Here is a 12,273-nt window from a genome sequence, read left to right on the forward strand (position 1 = left end):
CAGATTAGGCTAAACATCTTTAAAGATATCCTCTAGTTCTGATTCGAGACTCTTATTCATATTGACCTCTTCTACCAGAGAGTCAATGATATCAATGCTCATGCAGATTTTTGGGGTGTCTGGATGTTGCATAGCTTTGACAACATTCAACTTAAACTCGTCCTCATTGACTCTCAGGGTTAATTCCCTCTTTTGGACGTCAATGAGGGTTCTTCCAGTTGCTAGAAAAGGTCTTCCTAGAATGAGAGTTGGACTCTTGTGCTCCTCCATTTCCAGCACCACAAAGTTAGTGGGAAAGGCAAATGGCCCAACCTTGACAATCATATCTTCAATCACGCCTGTTGGGTATTTAATGGAGCCATCAGCAATTTGGAGACATATCCGGGTTGGTTTGACTTCTTCAGTCAAACCAAGCTTTTTGATAGTGGATGCAGGTATTAGGTTGATACTTGCTCCAAGATCACATAGAGCTTTCTTGGTACAAGTACCCTCTAATGTGCATGGTATCATGAAGCTTCCGGGATCTTTAAGCTTCTTTGGTAAGCTTTTCAGAATGACTGCACTGCATTCTTCAATGAGGTAAACTTTTTCAGTTTCTCTCCAATCCTTCTTATGACTTAAGATCTCTTTCATGAACTTAGCAAAAGAAGGTATTTGCTCAAGTGCCTCTGCAAACGGAATCTTTATTCCTCTCTGGGCTCTTACTGTCCTCAGAGGGATTTTGGATAGCAGTTTGTTCATTTCTCGGCTTCCTACTGCCTTGAAGTGAGGTATTTAATATTTTCCCACTTCTTAATTGAACTGCTTGGCACTCTTCTGTTATTTGTTTTGATAACTGCTGTTCTATTTGCTTCAACTGTACTTCCATATTCATATTAGCCATTCTTGTGTCTTGTAATATCTCCTTGAATTCGGCTAGTTGTTTTGTTAGAAAATCTAATTGCTGATTGAATTCAGTAACTTATTCTACAAGACTGAGTTCAGCAGTTACTGTTTTAGCCTCTTCTTTCATGGAAGGTTCACTACTTAGGTACAGATGCTGATTTCTGGCAACTGTATTAATGAGCTCTTGAGCTTTTTCAACTAATTTTTCTCATGTGTATAGATCCACCAGCTGAGTGGTCCAAAGACATCTGAGCTTTCTCTGTTAGCCCATAATAGAAGATGTCTAATTACACCCACTCTGAAAATATTTCAGAGGGGCATTTTCTTAGCATTTCTCTGTATCTCTCCCAGGCATCATAAAGAGATTCATAATCTCCTTGTTTAAAGCCTTGGATATTCAGCCTTAGCTGTGTCATCTGTTTTGGAGGGAAATATTGATTTAGGAATTTTCCAGACAGTTGTTTCCATGTCCTTATGCTAGCCTTAGGTTGGTTATTTAACCACCTCTTAGCTTGGTCTTTTACAGCAAATAAAAATAGTAATAATTTGTAGACATCCTGATCTACTTCCTTATCATATAATGTGTCAACAATTTGTAAAAACTATGCCAGAAACACTGTAGGTTCTTCCTGTGGAAGACCGGAATACTGGCAACTTTGCTACACCATGATAATGAGCTGAGGATTCAACTCAAAATTACTGACTCCGATGGAGGGTATATAGATACTACTCCCATATGAAGCAGTAGTGGGGTTAGCATATGACCCCAGAGTCCTTCTGGACTGTTCATTTCCACTTAGATCCATGATGGAGAAAGGGAGATGATGTCGATTTATTTTATTATATTTAAAAATTTTTTTCAAAATAATAAAATAAAATAAAATAAAAACTACAATAAAAATAAAAAAAAGAATTGAAAATATTTTATGAGGATTTTTGAAAAAGTGAGGAGAGAGAAAGTGGTTAGGATATTTTTGAAAAAGATATGATTTTAAAAATCTTAAAAGGATATGATTTGAAAAATTTTGACCAAGTCAACTGATAAACCCATATTTTATGATATATTTTGTGCTTAGTTTGAGTGATTTATTCAATTCTTCACCCACTTATTCATATTAATTACATGGTTTTACTTTTCCTTCCTTATTATGTGATGTATGTGAAAAACATGTTTCCTATGCTTTAAAATTAATTAATTTAATTACCTTTTATTATCATTCGATGCCGTTATTTGTGTGTTGAGTAGTTTCAGATATTCTAAGGTAGGAATGACTTAAAGAATGCAAAGGAAACATACAAAAATGGAAGGAAAGCACAAAACGGAGTTTCTGAAGAAGCTAGCAGCGACGCGACCGCATGGACGACGCGGTCGCATGCCAAGCGCGAAGAAGCAGCGACACGGCCGCATGACTGTCGTGGCCATGCACCTAAAGAAGAACACCTATGACGCGGCCGCGTGACTGACGCGACCGCGCAACAAGGAAAGCTCCAATTGACGCGACCGCGTGACCCACACGGACGCGTAACAGAGGCTACGGACCAGAAATTGCAGAAAGCATTCATAGCGAATTCTGAAGCCCTTTTTGGCCCAAATCCAAGTCCAGAAGGCATAGACCAGAGGTTATGAAGTGGGAGAATGCATCCATTCAGAGAATCTCGAATTTTTTAGTCACTTTCCATGATTTAGTTTTGAGAGAGAGAGGCTCTCTCCTCTCTCTTAGGATTTAGGATTAGGATTTTTAGAAATTAGGAATTTATCTCATCTTCTTATCAGGTTCAATATTCCTTTTCATTACTTCTTTTCAAATCAGTTTATGAATTCTTCTATATTACAGATTACTCTTTTGAATTAATGTTATTTGAGGTATTCCAATTAATATTGCTTTCTTTTATTTATGTTATTGATTATTCCCAATCTGAAGACATTTTTACTCTAGTAGATTTAATTCCTTTTCCTTTTGGTCTTGGTTAAGAAATCAGTAACTCAAGAGTTATCTTAGCTCAACATAATTGATAACTGTTATCTTTGCTAATTGAACTGAACTTCAATAATTCCAACCTTTTCTTAGGAAATACATAGAATTCGAAGGTCAAACTAATTAGTCCCTTGACTTTCCTTTGCTTTAGCAAAGGTTAACTAAGTGGAATTAAGATTCTACTTTCATTATTATTGATAAGAATAACTAAGTCTAGGCTTCCAATTTCTTGTACCTTGCCAAAGGGTTTGCTTTACAGTATTTATTTATTTTAATTGCCATTTAAATTATTTGCCATATTCATTCCTCATTCTCAAACCCAAATTTACAATCTCCATAACCAATAATAAGAACATACCTCCCTGCAGTTCCTTGAGAAGACGACCTGAGGTTTAAATACTTGGTTATCAATTTTAAAGGGGTTTGTTACTTGTGACAACCAAAACGTTGCACGAAGGGATTTCTGTTGGTTTAGAATCTATATCTACAACGCAACTATTTTTATAAAATTCTTTACTAGCAAAAATCCTAACGTCATCAACTCAAGTAATTCGAAAAATATGAGAAATTAAAGGAAAAGATATTTTTTATTTTTGAATTTTATTATGAAAGAGAAAAACACACAAAAGACACAAGACTTAAAATTTTTAGATCCAATGCTCCTTGTTTTCGAAAATTTTGGAGGGAAAACACCAAGGCACACCAACTTAAAAATTTTAAGATCAAAACACAAAGAAGACTCAAGAATATCAAGAACAAAAGAAAGAACACTAAACTTAAAATTTTTAGAAAATCAAAATAAAATTTTCGAAAACTAAAGAAAAATTAACAAGAGAACACCAAACTTAAAGTTTGGCACAAGATTTAATCAAAGAAAAATTATTTTTAAAAAAGTTTTAAAAGGAAGGTACCCAATTACCAAGAACATAAGCACAACGTTCTAACCAACTGAGCTATAAATTTAACGTGTTTTAAAAATGTATTTTTAATGGAAAACAAAAACATGCAATTGACACCAAACTTAAGATATGAAACTAAACTCAAACAAAAGACTCCAAGAAAAATTAAAAACTAATAGAGAAAAATAATATTTTTGAAAGATTTTTAAAAAAGAATAATAAAAGATGCAATCCTAGTGACTCTAAACCAAAAGGACAAATTTTTCCTAATTTAAGTAACAAGATAAACCGTTAGTTATTCAAACTCAAACAATCCCCGGCAACGGCGCCAAAAACTTGGTGCACGAAATTGTAAATCACACTTTTCGCAACTTGTACCACTAACCAGCAAGTGTACTGGGTCGTCCAAGTAATACCTTACGTGGGTAAGGGTCGAATCCCACGGAAATTGTTGGCTTGAAGCAAGCTATGGTTATCTTGTAACTCTTAGTGAGGATAATAATAATTCTCAATTTTGATTGGTAGTAAATAAAAAGCATGAATCAAATAATACTTGTTATGCAGTAATAGAGAATATGTTGGAGTTTTGGAGATGCTTTGTCTTCTGAATCTCTGCTTTCTCCTTGTCTTCTTCTTCACGCACGCAAGGTTTCTCCTATGGCAAGCTATATGTTGGTGGATCACCGTTGTTAGTGAAAATGGTCCAGGTGCACTGTCTCCGCACGGCTAATCATCTGTCGGTTCTCACTCATGCTAGAATAGGATCCATTGATCCTTTTGCGTCTGTCACTATGCCCAACCCTTGTGAGTTTGAAGCTCATCACAGTCATTCAATCCCTGAATCCTACTCGGAATACCACAGACAAGGTTTGGACTTTCCGGATTCTCAAGAATACTACCAATGGATTCTAGCTTATACCACGAAGACTCTGATTAAGGAATCCATGAGATACTCGTTCAATCTAAGATAGAACGGAGCTGGTTGTCAGGCACGCATTCATAGATTGAGAATGGTGATGAGTGTCACGGATAATCACATTCATCATATTGAAGTGCGAATGAATATCTTAGATAGAAACTAGCGTGTTTGAATAGAAAACAGAAATAATTGCATTAATCCATCGAGACACAGCAGAGCTCCTCACCCCCAACAATGGAGTTTAGAGACTCATGCCATCAAAGAGTACAAAGTTCAGATCTAAAATGTCATGAGATACAAAATAAACCTCTAAAAGTTGTTTAAATACTAAACTAGTGACCTTGGTTTACAAAAAATGAGTAAACTGAGATAGATAGTATAGAAATCTACTTCTGGGGCCCACTTGGTGTGTGCTGGGGCTGAGACTTGAGCTTTTCATGTGTCTGGGCTATTTTTGGAGTTAAATGTCAGGTTGTAACCTGTTTTGGGTGTTTAACTCCAACTTGTAACCTGTTTTTGGCGTTTAACGCCAGAATGGAACATGGAACTGGCGTTAAACGCCAGTTTAAGTCATTTATATTCGAGAAAAGTATGGACTATTATATATTGCTGGAAAGCCCTGAACGTCTACTTTCCAACCCAATTGAGAGGGCGCCAATTAGACTCTTGTAGCTCCAAAAAATCTATTCCGAGTGCAGGGCGGTCAGAATCCAACAACATCAGCAGTCCTTTTTCAGCCTGAATCAGATTTTTGCTCAACACCCTCAATTTCAGCCAGAAAATACCTGAAATCACAAAAAAACACACAAACTCATAGTAAAGTCCAAAAATATGAATTTTGCCTAAAAACCAATAAAAATATACTGAAAACTAACTAAAACATACTAAAAACTACATGAAATTACCCCAGAAAGCATATAAAATATCCGCTCATCAGTATCTTTATAGAAAGGCATGTGAAAATATCAAGAATCCTAATTTCCTACCGGATTTTAAAGGTCTTATATACAACAACAACGACTGCATAGATTTTGATCGAAGATGGGAAGCCATTTTGAATAAGCACAACCTTGTTGGAAATACGTGGATGGAAAAGACTTACGAAATTCGTACGATGTGGTCCCATAGTTTCTTAGGGGAAAAGTTTTTCGGGTACATAGGGACGACGTCACAGTGTGAAGGTATAAACTCTCCCTTAAGATTTTATGTTAATCGCAAGTGTACACTCATTGACTTCATGCATAACCTGGATATGGCCTTAAAGAAGTATAGAAACAATGAATAAATAGCTGACTTTATGTCTCAATGCTCTGAGCCAGTGATGATTACTTCGTTGGAGGTATATGAAGGATTTGCATAATGTTATTTCACTTGCAACATTTTTAAGGAAATTTGTAATGAGATTCAGAGGGCTGGGCTTTGAATACGAAGATATTAAGCACGGTCTTGGACAAGGTTGAGTTTAGTATGATTGCTGTAGGAGGCCCGACAAAAGATCAACGGGTGGAAGTCGATAGAACTAACAATCTGTTCTCGTACTCGTGCAAGCTATTTGAATCGCGTGGCATTCCTTGTAGCCACATTTTCTGTTCCATGAAGTTCGAAAACCTCCTTGAGTTTTCAAAGTCTTTGTTCTACAAAAGGTGGACAAAGAATGCAAAGAATGATTGTACGAGCACAACAATGGCTATGAACGAGGATGTTGAAAAGGTCTTAAAGTTTCGAGTTGGTGCATTGGCATGCAATTGCAACAAGCTGGGTGATATTGCTTGTAAAAACGTTGTTAACTTTGACAAAGTCTAGTAAGAACTTGTGAAGCTAATTATTATTTGCAATCATGCAAACACGGCATGTCCACTCTAAATCCGAACTTGGTAGGGATCAATGATCCTTTTGTTGTTAAATGTACAGGAGCCCCTTCCAGGAGGTTTTCTTGGAGGAAAAAGAGAGCATGCTCTAATCGCCACATGTACGATCATTACTACAAGCGCTGTCCAGATCTGATGCAGCAGAGTGAGCAAGGTAACCCTTGCGAGGGATCAAATGACAATCCATTAGCCAAGGTTGATTTTAAGCAACAAAGATCTGCTAATTCTTTGAAGTCGAATTCAGTTAAGTCTGAAGACTTATCACGACCTAAGACCAAGGTATGATTTTTTCACACAAATTTGGTTGATGCAGGTGAAAACTTTTGGGTGGGTGTTCATTTCAATAGCATGAAATTATGTGAAGGTATTCCTGTATATGCGCAAGTTTTTAAAAAGGGTGGATCAAGGAAATTTATGGCCACAGGTTTGAGGAACTGGAAGGGTAAAGATAACATGTTTGATGAGGTTATTTCTCTGAATCTCAACCTGTTATATTCTTCACAATAACTGGGTAAATTAATGAGTATCACGTTTTATAGTTGTTTTTTTTTTATTTTTTAAACCAGCTGAACCTCCATGAAAGCAGGTAATCCATGGATGTCACATCCATGAATGGATTAGATAATAAAAACTTACACTCTGTAAAACAGGAGTGTTAAACTCCTTTTAACCAATATACGATGAATGATCATTATGTTTTGATGCAAGATTATGATTTGTGTTATACAATAATTATGTAATTAGGAGGTGAAGCTCTCATACCAATAAGGAGGACATTTATTCACAAACTATAAATGCAATAATCATGCCATGGATGAAACATATCCCACGATACACATGCAGCACGATGTCGGTGATCTGTTACTTTCGCCAATGCTATATGGAAACAAACAAGTATCCTACATGCCGTTATTCGCGGCGATGCATAAGAGTAATTGATTACTCAGAACATTTCGTTTTCAGAATTTTGTACATTACGAATATTGGGTAAATATGCATGCTTTAATGTAATTAACTCACCGCTTGAATTACTGACAATGTGTTTGGCTTTGGTTGAGAATGAATCATGTGTTACTACTTTACAATGTATGCACAAATCCAAAAGACCAAGGAATTGTCTATGGTGGAAAAAGTTAAAATTTCTCCTTCCAGGACCAACATTGAACATATCAAACTTGTGCAACAATATGAATTTCTACTAGTTCAAATGAATTTGTGCTAATATAGTTTTGTTAATTTTTCCCCACCAAGAATGAGAAATTGACATGGATAATTAGGCATGATTTATTGGATTTATTGTACTATTATTTTTTGTTCAAAAATTTTTTGGAGTCCTCAAATATCTAGTGGGGATGAATTTGAAGAACTTGATGACGATAATGACAAACATGAAACAACATTTAGCTTTAATGGCTATTAAACCATGTTTTAAAACTAAACTAAGATAGCATTTATCATTTGATTTTGTGGAACATTATTGTGAGAAAGTTTGGAACTTTTTTTTGAGAGAAGAAGAGCTTAAAGACAAAAATTTAAGGATTATACAAAATTTTAAGGATTAGACAAAAGTTTAAAAACCATTCTAGTAATTTTAAGGACCAGGAAATGCTTTTTTCATGCTAGAACCATCCTAAAAACAAATGTTGTACTTCAATTCTTTAAATTTGCATGTTACCGGATTTTTGCCTTTCTATTTACAAGTTACATCTAAGAAAAACATCAAATAAATGAAGATTAGTTATTCCTTGAAGGTATCAAGTTAGTGGAGCTTACTTATACACAATATTATACAACTTAAAACGTGATAACTAGAGTACCAAAAGAAGAACATTGAAGATGGAATTGTGCAATAGTACGAAATCACCAGAGTATTTTTGGCTGGTGTAACAGTAGTAAATGTTTTCAAAGACATCACAGAAATAAAAGGAACAAGTACCAAAAATAAGGACATATTGGTTAATTATCACCTATTTCCATACTGAAAGTCTTAGCAAAATATATGCAAACATATTTTAAATACAGGGACATAAGGCCATATGCTCTTGATCCTACAACATCCTATCTACAGTGAACCTAGATGATTGTGAGCGGATCAATGGAGATGACCTCGAAGACCCCAACACCACCTAGCTTGAAGTTTCACAAGGAAGAAAAGGTTTCCCGCCCTTCAGAAATAATCCCGAATCTACCATTTCTTTTGCAACTATATCTTGTGTACATTGCTTCAACCTCTATGTTGCCGTGAGTTAGGAGAAGAGGGTGCCTCTGAGCAGTGAAGTGACTAAGATGCAAGACATTGGACTAATGGTAGCACATGATAAGATCAGTAACAAATAGTGTGTGTAATGAAAAGTATGGAAAATATTATTAACACATGACGTTGCATGAAGTATAGGCTTACCAACAATCGAGAAGACAACATGGGTGATGCGTGAGCATCTTATACCCTTTTTCTATCTATTTTTATAGTGTTTTTAGTTAGATTTTATTAAGTTTTGCTATGTTTTAGTGCAAAATTTATCTTTGGATGTTACTTTAAGTTTTTGTGTTATTTTTATGATTTTAGATGAATTTCGGGAGAATTTGGCAGAGTCTTGTACAGAGACAAAGAAAGGATAGCAGATGCTGTCAATCCTGACCTCCGTGCATTCCAACGAGGATAACTTGAGCTACAAAAGTCCAATAAAAGCGGTCTCATTAGCGTTAGAAAGCTAACTTCTAGAACTTTTTCAATAATATATTATAGTCTATAATTTTCTTCTAGAATCACTGCCAAATCTGGCGCTAAACGTCCAAGCCTGGCATTTATCGCCCAAGAAGCAGCAACTCCTAGCGCTAAACGCCCAAAACTGGCGTTCAACACCAGCCAGGGAGCAAGGACCAGCAAACTCTACCCCCCCTTATGGGCGTTCAACGCCCAGATTGGCACTGAACGCCAGGCAGAACTGAAGCACATAACCAAGTGGGCCCCAAAGTTTGATTTTAGCACTCCTTAGCTTATCTTATCTTATCCTTATAACTTTTAATTTTAAAGTAACATCTTTTAGGGTTAGTATTTACTATTTAAAGAGGAAATCACTTAGGTTTAAGGAATATCCAGACACAGATCTTCTTTACTATTTTCCCTGTAAAATTTTGAGCAACTAAACCTCCTGGTTAAGGTTAAGAGCTTTGTTTATTTCTATGGATTAATAGTATTATTCTTCTATTTTAATTAATGTTTGATTCAATTCTAAGGTGTTATTTTCATTCTTAATCTTATGAATCTGGGGTAGAATGACAGTGTGACCCCTTATTCTACTTGAACTCTTGTGATTCTTGAAAGAGTTATCTCGCTTGAGCTACAGCTTGAAAACACTCCTCCTAAACTACTAATTATCTGGGCTAATTAGATATGTGACATAAAAGCTCGTTAGTTTTGGGTAATTGAGGTTTTTGTGGCACTAAACTAGATTTTTGAACTTCACCCTCTGATCTGAAAGAATTGACCTTGTATGTGGTGTTTTAGTAAGATTTGGGGAAGATTAATTTGCTAAGACATTAGGCTTTAATCACTCATGGTTTGCCATGGAATGAATCATTCATTGTTAAAATAGTTAGTAAGAAGTATTAATCCAGAAAGATAAACATCTCCGAGGATTTAACTGTTTTCTCATGATTATTTTTACACATACTCTTTTCTGCTTTCTTTATTATATTGTTTTATGCGTTTACACCAACAACTATCTTTACTGTTTGCCTGACTAAGTCCAACAGGATAACTATTTCTTGCTCAGTCCAACAATCCTCGTGGGATCAACCGTCATTCACCTGAGGTATTACTTGGACGACCCGGTGCACTTGCGGTGATGTTATGCGAGTTCAAATTTTGTGCACCAAGTTTTTGGCGCCGTTGCTGGGGTTGTTCGTGATTGACAACTACCGATTGTCTTGTTACTTAGATTAGGTACATTTATCAGTTTTTGACCTTTTATTTCCATTTGAGTTTCTAAGTTTAAGTTTTGCTTATTACTTTATTTTTCACAAAACCTTTATCATTGATTTCCCCTTTTTTTCAATTTTTAAGTTTGGTGTCTTTTTAGCGCTCGCTATTTCTTTAATTTCCAAAAAATTAACTTCAAAATTCTATTTCAGTACCTACTTTATTTTATTTCATTGCTTTGGATATCTCACTAGGATCTCTCTATACTTTGATATAGAGACTCCCACTTTTCTTGTCTCTTGTTTTCGAATACAGGAACAACAAAATCACTATGGATGTATATGAAAGTGCACAACCCAGAAGAACTCTAGGATCTTATACAGCTTCCACTCCTGACCTCTATAGAAGGAGCACCAGCGTACCTCCTATTAGAGCAAACAATTTTGAGCTCAACCCACAATTGATTACTCTAGTGCAGCAAAACTGCCAGTTTCATGGGCTCCCACAGGAAGAACCCACTAAATTTATTGCTGACTTTCTATAAATCTGTGACATTGTGAGGACCAGCGGAGTAGACCCTAACATCTACAGGCTGCTACTCTTTTCATTTACTGTAAAAGACCAAGCAAAGAGATAGTTAGATGCTCAACCCAGAGCAAGCCTAAACACATGAAGTAAAGTAGTGAGCAAGTTTCTAAATTAATACTTTCCCCAAGGAAGCTGACTAAGCTGAGACTGGATATTCAGTCTTTTAAACAAGGGGAGAGCGAGTCCCTTCATGATGCTTAAGGGGAAGTACAAGCAAATGCTTGAGGGAGGTACAAGATGATGCTCAAAAAATGCCCTACTGAAATGTTCTCAAACTGGGTTTAGCTAGATATTTTCTATTATGGACTCATGAATATGGCCAAGATGTCCCTGGAAAACTCTGCTGGTGGTTCAATACACATGAAGAAGACAACTGAAGAAGCTAATGAACTTATTAAAATGGTCGCCAACAATCAGTATTTATACTCATTCGATGAGACCTCAACGAAAGGGAAAGTCAAAGAAGTGTTAAGCTTGAAAAGCTTAGTCAACAACACTTTGTCTCAACACCCACAACTTAACACTGCACCTGAATTGGCCTCCATGTTGGTAGAGGTATTACAGGAGACCCGAGCTTCCTGCAAGAATATGGAAGTGCAGTTGCGCTAGGCCAAATATCAGATATCTGAACAGATAAGAGAGGAGTGCCAATCTATTCAATTGAGGAGTGGAAGGACCCTGACTACCCAACCTCAGAACAATAGAGCATAGGATGAAGAGGAAACGTCAGAAGGTAAGAAGGCAGCAACCCAGAGCACCATCAGGGGCGTTGAACGCCCAAAAGAGGGTAAAACGAGCGCTCAACACCCAGAGAGTGGAGGAGCTATAAACGCAAATCCAAAGGACATTTTCCCCAGACACCCTAAAAACACCATTCTAGTCACTTTGGAAACTCATCCTGAACGACGAAAATCCCCAAAATATAAGGGCAAGCTACTCTATCCTCAGAAACTCCAAAAGACAGAAAGGATAAGTAATTTGCTAAGTTCTTGGAAGTTTTTAAGAAGCTTGAGATCAAAATCCCCTTTGCAGAGGCTCTGGAACAAATTCCTTCCTATGCCAAGTTTATGAAAGGCATATTGAGTCACAAAAGGGACTGGAGAGAGGCAAAAATAGTTATACTCACCAAGGAATGGAGTGCAGTCATTCAGAGGAACTTACCTGAGAAATTGTAGGACCTTGGAAGCTTTGTGATCCCCCTGCACCATTAGAGAGA

The sequence above is a fragment of the Arachis hypogaea genome, chromosome 9 (genome assembly GCF_003086295.3).
Source record: "Arachis hypogaea cultivar Tifrunner chromosome 9, arahy.Tifrunner.gnm2.J5K5, whole genome shotgun sequence".
NCBI classification, from domain to species: domain Eukaryota; kingdom Viridiplantae; phylum Streptophyta; class Magnoliopsida; order Fabales; family Fabaceae; genus Arachis; species Arachis hypogaea.